Source organism: Doryrhamphus excisus, chromosome 2 (assembly GCF_030265055.1).
Source record: "Doryrhamphus excisus isolate RoL2022-K1 chromosome 2, RoL_Dexc_1.0, whole genome shotgun sequence".
Taxonomy (NCBI): domain Eukaryota; kingdom Metazoa; phylum Chordata; class Actinopteri; order Syngnathiformes; family Syngnathidae; genus Doryrhamphus; species Doryrhamphus excisus.
In genome coordinates this window covers 25,806,185-25,821,415 of record NC_080467.1, presented here as the reverse complement: position 1 = coordinate 25,821,415, position 15,231 = coordinate 25,806,185, and the positions used below count along the sequence as shown (strand labels likewise).

The window sequence follows — 15,231 nt, the reverse complement described above, 5'->3', positions numbered from 1 at the left end:
TAAGATATTTCACATTGTGACAAGTCTTTCAGATGGATGCAGCCCTTTTGAAATTGATAAGATCTTGGCAAATGATCACAGAAACACCAACCATCATTTTCTTGCAAATAGTTACCAGTGAGATGGAAAATTCTGTTTTTTTCATGTAGTTGCATAATAACTGTACACACTAATAGTGCCAAAGGTTAAATTTTGCTTTAAATGTTCTGCTTTGAGATTTGGATTGACCCAGACTACTGTAGTTATGGAATAATATCATCTTCTTGACTAATTCTTTTGAACGAAATGCGTAGGTGCAAGACAATTGTTCGTCAATGACACTGAACATTAAAACTCATTATGTCCTTTTCAAGGAATCATCACCTCCTCAGAAACCATTTTACCCCAACAATTAATATGATTTATTCGATAACAGCTTATGGCCCCACAGACTGTGAAGCATTCCCTGCACGTCGTTCTGTGCCGCCAGTGTTTATCAGTCCAAATTTATTATTAATTTCCAAGTCTCCACAATTATTGACCTCAGTATTGGTCTAACATCATCGCGCTTATCTTGAGCCCGTGGTGTGTAAATCATACTAAATCATCTTTAATTACCGCGTGGTGGAGTTTTCCTGCGGTTGCTACCATGGAACCTTTGTTACCTCATGATCTGTGCACGCTGACAGGAGTGCATCTGACGAAGAGGATAATTGGGAATTTAGGGCCGCTAATTGATAACATGAGTGCATCTCCAGGGTGAGTGACAGCGGTAGCGGCAGAAAAAGCTGCGATACACTTCCTAGTCCACTCCTACCGTTGGTTTAAAACACAGTGATGTGTCAGCGAGAACATGTGACACCTGGGAATTACTATGCTGTTTGTACAGCCGCTAAAGCATGAGTACTGGCCGCATTTTACTGTCATATTATCTTCAGGAAACACAAGGACACGACGACATTGAGAGCACACCATAAAGTCCTTTGAACCTAAAAGGAGAAGAGAATTCAGATAAATTCTAGGGATGTGAACATCAATGACAGGGAATCAAAACGCTGGTTGACCTTCAGTTTGTTTTTGCATTTGCAATACCTGGGTGAAACTGTGCACTGTGGGATTGGAGCGGGTGCCAGGCAGTGCTGCTGTGAGAATGTACAGTACCTTTGGTCAATGTCACTCCCTTAAGAGTCGAACTGGACTGGTTGAGTTAAAAGTTCTGGCTTTTAGCTTGATGGCCACTCAAACTTTATAGTTCATAGTATAGAGGGCTCTTTAGTCGAAATAGGTTTTGCAATTGTTAGCTCCTTCATGCTAATGTCATTTCAGTCCTTAAATGACAAATAACGATGACATACGACGAAGAGACATTTCTAATTGTCTAGTGCAAAAGAAAAAACATGCCTTTTGACCTTTTTAAGGATGAATTTTCCTGGAAAAATGCTGCTTCAATTTCAAATGTCCCATAACCTTTTTTTACAGTCGTATGCAGTCTGGTTCTGCTAGAGCTACAGATTGAGGGAATAAGGAGCATGGTGCTAAACCTGTTCCAAATGAAAAGTGCCGTGAAATGAGTTTTTGATCATTTGGCACCGTATAAATAAAACTAAATAGATAAATGTGGTTCCTCTTGTGTGTGCATGGGTTCAGGGCTTCTCATTACACGTTGTATATTAAAGAAGTGTTATCCTTTTATAGATGAGCCAATAAAGAGCTTAGACTTGCACAATGGGATGTGGTGTCACTGTAGTGGACGCATATAATCTCAGCCAAAGGTTGCGGAAACGTACGCGGGTATTCACATGCATGTTTGACAAATGAGCGCCACTTGAAGATGTATGACGCATTAGTCGTGCTCGGTTGGAACTAACGATGTGGGCGATCAGGATTATGTAGAGAAAATAAATCACTTCCCTTTGCTGTCGTTGGGAAAATGATATTGCTTTAGGGCTCTGTAGTGGGCATTAGAGACGGGTTACAGATTATTTCCTTTGCCGCTTTAAGGCAGATACTTTCTATTCAGGCTTTTGTTATCAGAGTCAAAGTTTATGCTTCCACCCACATGTACTGTTGTTTCTCATCTTGTCTAGATTTGGAGTTTTCTCTGCATTGTTGGAGGCGAGTGCCCTTGTTTTCATATTTGCTGCCATTATGACCATTGATGGAGACGATAATGTCAACACAAAATGTCGCTCAAAGGCCATGGATTCACAACTTGATTAGGTTTTTGTGTTTTGCTCTGCAGCGGATTACGGTGACAATGTTGCCATCCTCCATGTAGTATATATTAATACCTCTGGATGTTACAACTCCATCTTTTGTTTGTTTGAACTGTTAGCATAAGAAACAAGTGGGTGTTCATCCATCCATGTCAGCAGGTCACTTCCTGGTCCTTCATAATGTTGCTTCATGATGGTCACTGGGTTTGACCGGTTTGTTGGTTGCTGTTTTGCCACAATTTTCACGATTTTCTGACGATTTTGCAATGTCTACAGTCATTTCACTTTCCTTTTCTTTGATACTCCAAGTCAGAAGAGTCTGCCTCCCGCTTGGGTGACACAATGGAGGGACAAAAGTTCACTTAAAGAGCACAAAAGTGACATTCTGCCTCTGTGTAGTGATGCATGACTGTTTGGAATGGGCTATTCCCAACATGTTCCCAGGGTTTGCTCACCATATTCCTAAATTTCATGAATCAGTTTGTCGGTAATCTTGCTAAGTAAGGAACCAAGTAACATACGGTGTTAGCATTAGTGTCCCTAATGTGGCTAGTGAGCGTATTATGTCCACTCTGTTTTCCTGGCTCCATCACTTTTATAGAGTTGCATTGCCCTTAAAAAACATCTTCAGCTGTCAGACAGAAAACGGAATACCTGAGCACCCGGTCGCCTGACGTATGAGCCTCCTGGTGCAATATTCTGCAAGATCCACGTTTTAAGAATGAATAGCAGTGCAACGCTCCTCCAAAATAATACAAGATGGATCTGTGCAGGCAGACTTTCTATCATTCCTTTAATGTTATATTTCAGCTGAGAGAGCGTAAATGAAGAGACTGGGTTTTCTTCCAGGGATGCTCTGCTAAAAGTTTAAACAGTTTTGATATTTGACTTCAGAATGTTATTAGGTATACGCCGTTTTGATTGACACAGTTAGAGATGTGTTCTAGTTAGTTTAACCAGCTCTTGTTGTTCTTGTGTTTTTTGCATTTATTCCACAGATGGGATCACTTTTTGCCCATGCATACGTATAATCAAGGTTGCACTTCAAGTTACCCTCGGGAATTCTGCTACTTTCAACCACCAAATTTCACCAAATTCAGAGTTTTTAATTCGTTTAAACTACTGCACCTGTGACATTAAGAACCTTAACATCCTTTACTTCTCTTTTATGTTCTCTGAGTACTTTTAATCTTTTTGGACAGAAGGTGTAGCTTTTAGAAACAGTGATGGATAACAAAAATGTATTTTTTTTAAACACTGCTGGAGCTGTCTGAACGGGCTAAGCTGCCTGCAAAAATGTAAGAAACACATGCACAAAAAAATCTGCAGTGCCCGATACCTGAACCTGTACGGATTTATATTTATTTGTTTACTGGGAACACAGAGCTATTGTCTGATGATGGCAATATAAATGGTATACTCTCTAAATCTATTTATCCTGAACAAATAAGGGGTGTCGATACAAGTTGATTGACATGCTCCATGCCTTCAAGTCCTATTGGTGCTAAATAAAAGTCCTCCTGGAATGGGACCCATCAGGAGTCGAGCACAGCTTTGGTAGGAAGATAAATTGAGAATATTGATTGTTGACTTGTTTCACACACTAACGTTTAATAACAACCCGCAGCCCTCCATCTCATCTTGGCGTTAATCTGAAATATATTGTTTTCGCAAATAAAATTAGATCTGCGGATCAATAGTGCAGCTTTAAGTCATTGCTAACCTCCAATCAGGCGAATCATTTGACTGGATGAACGGGACGAGACGCATTATCTGTGTCCCAATTCAGTTGTACCAGTTCAAAAGCGTCCCCCTTCAAGTTTGGACTTCTTTTCCCAATAATACACCATCACTAGCCAACATTCTTTGTACCATTGCCCATTTGAACCCTATTTAACCATAGTTTCGCCCATGTAATTCTTATCTACATAGTCTTCCCTCACCACTTATTGGTTTGAATTTTGCAGCTTCATGCTATGTATGTAGTGTTTAGTCAGGGTCAACCTAAGCCTCCATGGGGCCCTGAGGAAAATTTGATTGATTTTGGGGCCCTCTATTATAAATTATTTGTTCCTTTTTTTTAAAGTGAATTCCTCTTGGGTGGACCCGGAGTGGTCATGGGGCCGGCTCTGTATAATATCATATAATTGTAATGTTCAGTGAGACACACAAACACCTTGATGGCTGCAATAACAGGCTTTTATTGCAGGTTGGAATTATTTCCAAACAGGCACAAAAATCCTGACTAAAAGCACAGGCTACTGTTGCTGCAGTCACCCACACCAAGCTAAAACTCAACTTTGAACCCCAACGTCACTTCCTGTCCGCCCGCCACTCAGCGGCTGAGTTGTAATTATGTCTCAAATGGCTTATTTTCTATTTTTACGTCTACTATATTGGTTAATGTGGGTGCTATTACATGTTGAGAGGGCTCCGATGAAGGCTAACTAAGAAAACATTCTACTTGGCAGAAATTCACTCATCATGGCTGTGGTTTGGAACCAATTAACAGCGGTAGACAAGGGATTTTTGGGCCATGGTCATTGTTTATTTATTTCGGACAGTTTAACAAGTTGCACTTATGAACATGACGACACAAGTGTTAGCAATGTTAACATGTCAAATTAGTTGGAAAAAGCAGAGCTTGTTTAATCCTACCATTTTTCCGTATCTCAGCAATGACTGATAATTTGGTAACTACTTGTAGTCCTGTTCAAACCTGCAGGTTACAATGTTCCAACTCACCATCGTTCCTCGCGCTTACAGGTATTATGGACCCCCTCAAACGTGCCTGTGAATATTCTTATGCATCCAGCTATAGACTAGAGCTGCCCTACCTTGTCTGTGAGCATTATTTATAGACGTCAATTCAATACATGCTGAGCATGTATCAATAAAAAAACAATCGACCGCTTTCCATCTGCTCTCATACTACCCGACATATGTCTGTTTTTGTTGCTGCTCATTATTAAACACCAAAACGCAGTTAACTTTGCAGTGCAACAGGTTATGAAGCATATAATATCATGAAAGTATAGACAGAAAAGAAATAAAGAACATACTTCCCTCAGGACGACACATCTTTATCCATAGCTTGAACTGGTGTGAGGATAAGAGCGGACCTGAGTGGGTGCATCATGAGGAAGTTTTTTTTTTGAGACCTTTGTGCCTGTGGAGGATTATCTTCCCACATGGGTTTAGGGAGCATGAACTGATTAAGACTGTAGGAGTTTGAATGCTTTGAGGTGAGGTGCAAATGTTTGGCAAATAAAAGGAGATTCGGCGTTGATGATCCAATGCGACACAGCATCTCCTCAAAGTGCAGATCATTGCTCATAGATTGTTGGCTCAAAGTGCGTAAAATACAGCAGGTCTTGCTCTTTTTCCGTCATGTCCACATTTTATAATCAACAAAAAGCATCTGGAGAGAATTTTACTATCTGACTCGACATGCTTTCTTCCACTGTCGCCTTAATGTCACCTTCATTTCTATTTCAATCTTTGGGTGAGCTATAAATCTACAATCAACAGTGTTTACAGTAACAAACAGTAACAAAAACATTTTTTCTTTGATCAAGTCAACAAAACCTATACATAAAGATTATGGATGTTAGACAAAATGTTTGAAAGTGCATCAAAGTTCCGTTTAAAGCTGCACAGAGAGACCTAGCTACTGACAGTATAATGGAATAAAGGTTATTGCAGTGAATCTTCCGAAACTCCAGTGATTAAAAGGTAGGTTATCTCTGGTTTAATATGGAGTCCAGCAGCACTCATTGGTCAGATTTATTAATGCAGTCTCGCCCATGAGTGCAGGAAGCCTTTTGAACAATATTTAAAGGCCTTTTTATGTGATGGCATGGTATGAAATAGTGTTATTAAAGGGTAAAATATCATTATTTTGGATTGTAGGCAGGGAGGGGCATGATGAAAACAGCAATGAAAGTTTTTTTTCTTTTCAAAAGAACTTACAGTATTTCATCAACAGGGTACCTGAAATACACAAATGAACACAAATTTATTTCTCCATTCAAAATCCATCTCCCAAAATCCACACGTCTCTCTTTTCTGTGTGTTCTTCTGTGATATAAAAACAGGTAAAAAGAGACAATGCACATAATGGGACACATCCATACAATATAGAAAGCCAGCCATTGAAAGCTTTTATGGTTTTATATACATGCTGTGAACATATCATAACAGGCACATTCATGATAACGTAATACTTACAGTAGAGTTGAGAGGTATGGACCTTAGACGGTATCACAATATTTTTGGGGCGTATCATAATTAAATTCAGAACCTAAACACAGGAGCAGTGGTGACATTTCCAGTATGTAGCATTAACTTTTGGTATTGGGTGTGGTGAAGCTAGTCGCTAGCTGGCTAGTAGCTAGCGAGTGTGGTATGACGAGGTGTCACTATGCCAGTAATGTACTTCTTTGGTGTAACAATGTTAATAATAATACCAATGTCTCTGTAGCTTGTTTAATTAGCAGATCACACTGTATGCAAACGGTGTGTTGTTTTCCAGAAGGTTGTATAGTTGCATACAATTACATGTATTGTTGCCTCTTTTTATCAGTTTTTTATCTTTAGAATGGAGATATATGTCCATATCTCCCATAAGGATTGTGGATGATGGGAAAAATTCCAGAAAAAGTGCAGTTTTCCTTCAAAGCTGCACAGAGAGACTAAGTGTGCCTCGCTACTGACAGTATAATGGAATAAAGGTTATTGCAGTGATTATTCCGATGCTCCAGTGATCAAAAGGTACATTAGCTCTGGTTTAATATGGAGTCCAGCAGCACTGCTAATTGCCAAGTTTATTAATGCAGTCTGGCTCATGAGTGCAGGAAGCCTTTTGAATGTTCAACAAAGGCCTTTTTATGTGATGTCTTTGCGTGGTATGAAATAAGTGTTATTAAAGGGTCAAATATCATTATTTCGAATTGTTGGTAGGGTGCGGCCATGATGAAAGCAGCTACTTTATCAAGCTTACTGCTTGAATATTCCATTAGTTTGATCCAGATAGGTCTTGTTTGTTTGTTTGAAGACATTTCACCTTTAATGGCCTTTAACCCAAAAGGCGTCTTTAGCTCTAAATTTTGAAGTGTAGTGTCCCCCTATTTATTGATCACAATAGGGTTTTGTTCACATTGTTGCCAGACGTGGCGAGTGAACAACTGTGCTGTATAACAATGCATTTTTCTTAATAGCCACTCCTTCCGGTGGAATGAGACAATATTTGGGGGAGAGTTTGACATAGATGCTTCTTTCACACCTCTCATGCCAGCGGACATGTTTAGGACGTGGACATCTTTGTCTGCAAAGGAACGTCCTTTCTGTTTGTGATGCAAACGATCTGCTGACACTGTGCCCGAAGAAACAGGGTTGCTTGGGAGGCTTCTTGGGATTTTTATTGCTTGGGGGCAAACCAGCTTTTGTTTGAGGGTGTTGGTGGATTTGAAAGGCATCATATTTTATGGTTGGAGGAAATCCTTTTTCTCTGACAAACCAGGCATGTAAGGGACACCACATTTCGCCTCATGTTTCTATCCTCAGGCTCAGGTGCAGTGGAAAATTATTCTCCTGGCAGATTTGACAAAGTTTCATTGGTTTGATGGTATAAAAATAGCATACAAGGATCATTAGCACATGAGTTGACGTGTTGGCACCGAGATTGTTTGCAGTCTTAGCTGTAGCGTGACAGACAGCAGTATTTCTATGCTACTGAAATCTATAACAAAAATAATGTTCACGGCTAGTTATGTAAAAAAAAAAAAACCAATCATGAACTCCACCATAGAAATATATCTTTTCTGCAAATTTAACTACTATTGCACGATGAATTGGAAAATGTGGCCTTTGCTGGAAGCTTTTTAATATGCTGCCTTGACTTTGGCTGCACTTTCTTTTGCATAATCTGTTGAATTCCTAGAATACAATATCTGTAAGGATTGATAGAAAATGCTAACTGGATGTAATCAGTGTATGTATGACGAAGGCTACGTAGCTATTTTCTTTTCATTGATAGTATATACTGACACATTGACCACAATTAGTTGGAAATAAAATACTAATATCAAACTGTTTCACTATGATTTATTTTGAAACGTGCACCAGAATCACCTGTCTGCCCTGAAAAGGGAATTAAAGTTAATTAATGCATTTCTTGTTCATGCACCTGATTATAGCCCTAATGTACACAATACTACTGACAGCAAATTAAAATATTAAAAAAAAAAATGCAGCCAAAGTGATGCAGTCCATTTCCAGTCCGCCTCCCATGCAGCCTACCACCACAGCTTCCAAAAAATCCCAGGGGAAACCCTGCTTTGATTACCATAATGACCAGTGTAGCACGAGAAAGTCTCTTTTGGAATAATTTAATAGCAATTTGAAAATAGTATTGGAAATGTACTTGCTGACCAAGTTGTGATGTGAAAGGTTGAAGAATAATAAATACAATACAAAAATATTCACCCAGGTTTGTCTTAGAGGTTGCTGTACTTATTTCTATTACACCCTATAATCTAATTTAATGTCATACAAATACTATAATAATAATGTATTTGTAATGAGCCTTGGAAATTGCTAGAAAGAGTGCACCCATGTGCACGTGCACATGACAAAGGCATCTGGGGAAGGCTCCAGCTCCATTCGATTGCGTTGCATTATCAGTCATTGCCTTTATCTGATGGCTAGTGCCACAGCCAATTACAGTGGACACTGTGGTGAAGTAGCCTTAATATAAAGTAGCTCTGATAGCTGCCACATAAATCCACTCCACCCTAATCCACTGCCTACTTTTATTAGTTATTCAATGCTTCCTTGACGGAGCCATAGAAGGACCCAAATGGATTGGCGATGTCAGGGAAGCTGAATTACTATATGCTAAAGTGCAAAGCTAGTGCAACGGGTGAAGGTGTGCATCCTTGACTTCACAGGGAGGCCTCAGAGGTTCAAGCCCGCTATGACTGCCACTATTATCGTCACACGTTAGACATATTGGACCGGTCCTATCCACAAGGGCGCACTGCTGTTGACCCCTTCTCAGAGCCTAATTTGTCTCTAGGGTGATGAGGGAATTAAAAGTGGAAGGACTAATTGGCAGTCAAGAGGTCTCGACTCAGGAACGCCTTTAAGGAAGATTAGACTGACCTTTTATGGGCGTGACTGGAAGCTCAAAAACAGTACCTATGGCCTGTGGTCCAAATGTTTAGGAATACATGCCAGCATACATGAAATACACATATCCTTTGTCTCAGTCAATCAGCCTCGTCTGTGGCACTGCAAAGGCTTTTTGTTAAATGGCAGCCATTTTGGCATACTACATCCTGTACACACATGTACTAAGCTACAATGTGATGAGATCCACAGGAACACGGGAATTCTGGGTTTTCATGGCAGTATCAGGCAGAGGCTGGCTGCTGGCTTCCCAAGTGGTGTGTACACACCTGGCTTGTGGAGGTGCTCTCCAGCTGCAAGTCTATCATGACTGCTTGCTTTCTTTTTAGACATCATGCGATTTTTAGTCACTTACTTCAATTTAAATGTACTTGTTTTCAGTGTAATTTTGTGTTAAGATCCTCATGAAAGAAAGTGCAAAGTGGTGTGCTATTACTAAAGCAGTGTCTTATCACATTGCTAGAGATATGGTCACCATTGCAAAAGTGGAGAAAACCGATTTAAAAACCTGCTGAAAACATTGGACTGGCGAAGACTGTCAGAGTAAGAATAATTTAGCATAACAATCTCTACCACAAATGTACAGAGAAGTCAGACAGTTGACAGGTTGGTGTTCCTGGCACAAAATAAGGACATGCTTGTGTCCTTTAAAAATCTCAAATCCAAAAATTACGACTGCATTTATGAGTTGCTGACCTTCCAGTCAGCAAAATGTGGAAAAAGCGGAAAAATGTCCTCTTAAAGCGGCCACTTTGTATTGTGTTCTTTTGAGCTGAGGATTTGAGCATAGCAAAATCAAGTTTATTTGAATTAATTGTGTAATTTAATGCATTCAGTATTGCCAGAATTGTATTATTTTTTGTAATTTCAAGTTTTTTGGGAATGTTTATGTTTGTTTTTTTTTTATCTTGATTGCTTGTGGCTTATTTGCTTGAGACAATAATGCATTTCTAGTTCTGTGTTTTAATAAGAAGCCTCCGCATGTCGGTCAGCATAAATAAGGCATAGCTACATAGTTCTATAGGCGCCACAAACATTCTCTCTATCCTGCCGCACAGCTGAGATAGTTTAACCTGCTCCTTTTCAGACGTTAATATCTCAGAATGAAAACGACCCCCTGGTTTTTTACGTCCCCATGATTGTAGTGCAGCTTTTTGAAAGTGAAATAATCCATTCTCCACCTGTGGGAGCCTCCTGTCCCTCATCCAATAAAAGCTGTGTGTGGCTTGACTTTAATCCTCGCATTGCTGAAGGTTCACAGGTCTTTTCCAGTGGAGCCAACACGCTAGTTGGGGACCGCCACGGGGGCCTAATACAATCAGCTGTGCTTTATTCATTTGTGTTACCATTGTACGGACTTGTGTGCCGAGTCGTGCCCCGGGAGGAAACACTCACCCTACTACTTGATGTCTGAAGAGCTCATAGCTGTAGTAGAGATGTGGATGCAAATGTTTTGTCTCCCCTAGGCAACCAGAAGTAATACTTGCATAGTACTGCTTGCTTAGCAACCCTTTGCATCATGCTAGCATACTAATGGAAGCCCCTGAGCGTGTCTTGTCCACGTCTGTAAACAGTGAGAAACTGTTGCTGCAAGAAAGGAAACATTGACATTAGTTTATTTTTAATAACCTATATGGACTATATGGTGGTGCTTGACACCATATGTGGGATTGACTTGAAATTTCTTATACTGTAACTTTGGAGCGTTTATGTGAATCGTGACAGAATTTGGTACACACCTTTAGTGGACTGACAATTGATATTTGAGCAAAGCTGGTCGGAAAACATGATGCCATCAAGAAATATAATTATGTATCTGTTGAGCCTTTTTCATCCAAATTAGCTAAATATTTTGAGCGAACTACTGGACATCTCTTGTTTTGATGGTGGCTGACAGTCCTTCCCCCAGCAAAAAAAAAGACATGGAGTCTTATGTACAATGTGTGTGTTCCATTTTTTTTTTTAAAGATGGAGGCCATTACCTTTGGTGGCGAACATGACACATTGCAAATGGAAGCAGGTCACTGTGAACCGAGCCCACGCCGGGAAACTTTCCACTGCGGTGACATTGAAATGTCATTCCACTTGAGTGGGACAAAAACACAAGGCACTATTAGGCTAGCAGCGCACAAAAAAAAAAAAAAATGTTGAAATTGGTCGGACCTTGGAGCTCCGGGTGGCCCGGGAACCTTTTTGAGGCTGACATCTCCAGCTGATCTGATGGGATTACATGTCAGGAATGGGAAAATTCCCAACCCTTTGACTCACATCTCATCTCATGTTTTTTTTTGCTCTTAGAGGCTTGTTGGAGGGGAGGGTGATGACAGCGGGGAGAGTGATGGCAAGAGAAGGATGGAGAGGCAAAGATGGAAAATGACAATATAATATGATTTGATTTGTGGCCTGACTGGCGACACAGGTGGATGGAGGAGCTGGGTGAGGCCACAGAGTTCATTTAGTAGCCTTGACAGGCGGCGGCGACGGCGGCGGTGGAGGCATTAGCCGCCTCACTTTAGACTTCTGATGTTTTTCTCCCAGCATGCCTCCTCCTGACATCATGTCAGAGCGAGGTTTAACACTTAAGTTACAAATTGTTAAGTCTCATAATAGCTGCAGGCAACTGCAGTTGAAACATTTCTTTACAATTTTTCTTTGCAGCGGTATAGCCCGTTCAAGCTTGGCAGCCATATTAATTATCCTTTCCTGTGTTTTCACCAAAAAATAAAAATAAACAAAAAGTCAGGGTTGTCCAACATGTGGCCCAGCACATTGTAACGTAACAAGACACAAAAACAGCAAAGACTGAAAAATCAGCAGTAATTTTCCAAGAATAAGTGATAATACTAAGACATCATAATACAGAATAATATGAGGAAAAAGAACCTAATTGCAGTACCACGATAATACCATGAACAATAAAATATTTAATAAATGTAACAATAATATAATAAAAAATAATAATTTAAATTTAAATGCATATTTTCTACAGTGGTGTTATTGTGAAAAACAAAACAGAAAAAAGTTGCATTTTCGAGTAATTTTGCTTGAGGAAAAAATTATATTATGAGACTGAAGTCATAATTACAAGAACATTGAAAAATTACTAAAAATGAAAACAAGCACAAATTTCATGAAAATAAAGAATGAAATATGAGGAAAAATATCATTTTAGGTGCTTAAATTCCATATAAAATAAAACATATATTTTTTTTCATAGTATATTTGCAAAATAAGCAAAGAAAAACAGCAGCAAAAAATGGGGAAAAAAAGACCCAAGTTCATACTAATAAAATAAATTTTTACTTGGGTAGGATGCATTTACAAAAAAATATAACCTCTTTGCATACCAATATGTTGCTTTCCAAAATATCAAAGTGACCCTTGTATCAGGATGTGGCCCTCAGTGGGAAATATTTGGACATTCCTGTTCAAGGGGCCGAAAGAGCCCTTCCTGGCCACTGGGTACTTTTTTGGAAGTTCCAGGAACGATGGAGAGGCGGGCTGTGATTGGTGGAACACACTTGTAATGTCACTATAGCTGTAAACTTGTTCATATTAATGTTTTTACTAGCGTCATGTTATTATGCAAGGCTATGAGAGGTGGACTAATTCACTGAGGGGACACTGTGGACATAGGCACTTGCTAATAAACCTTTAACCAGTTTTTGGAAACCTCAGAGCACTTATTTTTTTCTTGTTTTGGATCTTTTTGCTTGGTATTTTATTTACTGGCGGTATTTGGGTTCTATGGGGTAGTTTGGTAGTACACTGCTGATGGGGATGTTATTCAACTTCCCCAAAACAAACCAAAAAATCTGACCTTGCATTATACCACTGCTTGTTTTGAATAACCCAAACTTTGAAATGTGGAGGAAATGCAAACTAGAACCGTTTAGTTCCAGGAACTATTATGTATGTTGAAGATGAAATTGACGTTGTTGGAAAAAAAAGCTTTTTTTCTTTATCGTGAAAAACACTGTTTACATTCATATAGCAACTTTCATCATGCTGTGAGGGCAAGCAGTTTGCTGAAATTTGCTTACGCCACAAAAAATAATTGCCTTGATTTCACTTACGAGTGAGTCATATTACGGGTTGCTAACGGCAACTATTTGCCTCCAGGCTATTCCGACCGTGTGGATAAAGAAGTGCATAACAGGACAAGCTGTACAAATCTAGACACATTCCTGCTGTTGTATTGAATTCTCAGCTCAAACAAGACACAGGCTTTGTTTGTATCGCAACACAAAGCGCCACTAATTTAAGTGTGTCGTGTGTATTTAAGTTTTGTTGTTACCTGTATTTATTTGTGGGATTGAAAGGTTGCTAGTCACGCCAAAACACGTATATATCGAGTAGTCATCTTTACAGTTAAATATAACTTCATGTTGACAGTCATACGCACATAAGGCATTTGATAGGGTGTTCCCAGGCGAGCTGTGAAACATAATCCCTCCAATTCCTCCGAGATTGGCATGCCCAGAACACCTCACCAGGGTGGCATTGACATGTGACATCCAAAATATTTTGGAGCTCCACATGGTTTGGAAGGGGAGGAGTCAGTCACCCAGCGTGGCTTTTGCCAGCGCCATGACACAGGAGAATGACGAAGCCTTAAGAAGTCAAATTCATGCGATGAAAGAAATGCCCCGTAAGGCTTTTGTGCCAAAATAAACCCGGCGCTGACAAAGTGCCTTGTGCATGCTGGGATTGTGAGGTTGATACTTTATGTAGTGCTTAAAATGGCAATTATGATTCAGGGATTATAAGGATTGTTTTCTGTTGCTTTCGGATATTTGAAATCCTTTTCAGGGGCGGGGCGGGGGCATTAAAGTCTTCTCTCACTTCTCTTGTGTCAATCACTGACAGAAACTTTGGGGGCTTTGGGAGTGAAGGAGCAGTTTTCAGTCGGTTGTGTCACCCAAACCAATAATATCTCTTTAGTATGCAAATGTCTTTGTGAGAGCCCTTTTGTATTTCTTTGCGGTAAAGGCCAGTTCAAGCTGAGTGTGCCTCCTCGCAAGATGAAGTCTGCATGCTGAGAGAAGCCTGCAGGGGAAGTCAACAGATCAATGGGATTATTGAAGAGGCGTCAGAAAAGGTTCATGTGTGACCCAGAGGTGTGTTTTTACAGGACTACACATTGCAGGTACGACTCAATCACGCTAGCTCCACTAGAGGTCCTGGTTCGGGGACGCTCTCACCTCCAGACCAGAACACCTGTTTGGACTTGGAGGTAGAAAGGACAGATTCAGCCTGTTGCTGAATGCTTGTCATGAATTAGTGATGCCGCCTTAACACAGCTAGCCTGGGACGCTGCATGACGCACTGCATGATGCCCAGAGGAATGCAGTAGGTGACAAACAATGCATGATTCGCTGGATGACGCACTGGAAAATCTAAATCAAAAGACGAATACGAGACCAGAGAGCAACATTTCGTCTTTTTTATTTTACATCTGGCCCTCACAGCTCGGAGACCCGAGTTTGATTTCACCCTCGGTCATCTCTGTGTGGAGTTTGCATGTTCTCCCTGTGCATGCGTGAGTTTTCTCCGGGGACTCCGGTTTTCCTCCCACAAATACTTAAACTCATAGTAATATATAGTTAACATATAGTTAATCTTCAAACAGCTAAAATAATGCATAAGGCTAATCCAACTTCCTTTTTGTGTGTGTGAAAGTCCTGAGACACCAAAGCTGTCAAAAAACAGCATCCTGTTCTTTTGTCCCTGACTTTTTGGCTGTGGATTGTAATGAGACAAAAGCTCCAGTGCACCTTAAAAATGACCGTTTTGGATATCAAGGTTTTACACGCATTTCTGCTAATTATTCTCATAATTCATA

At 40.0% G+C, this 15,231-nt stretch overlaps 1 long non-coding RNA gene across 2 annotated transcripts in view; it reads left to right on the top strand.

Annotated features, from left to right (window-relative positions):
- The window catches only part of LOC131105912 (uncharacterized), a 51,064-nt gene that overhangs the window by 7,707 nt on the left and 28,126 nt on the right, over window positions 1-15,231 (top strand). The window lies entirely within an intron of this gene.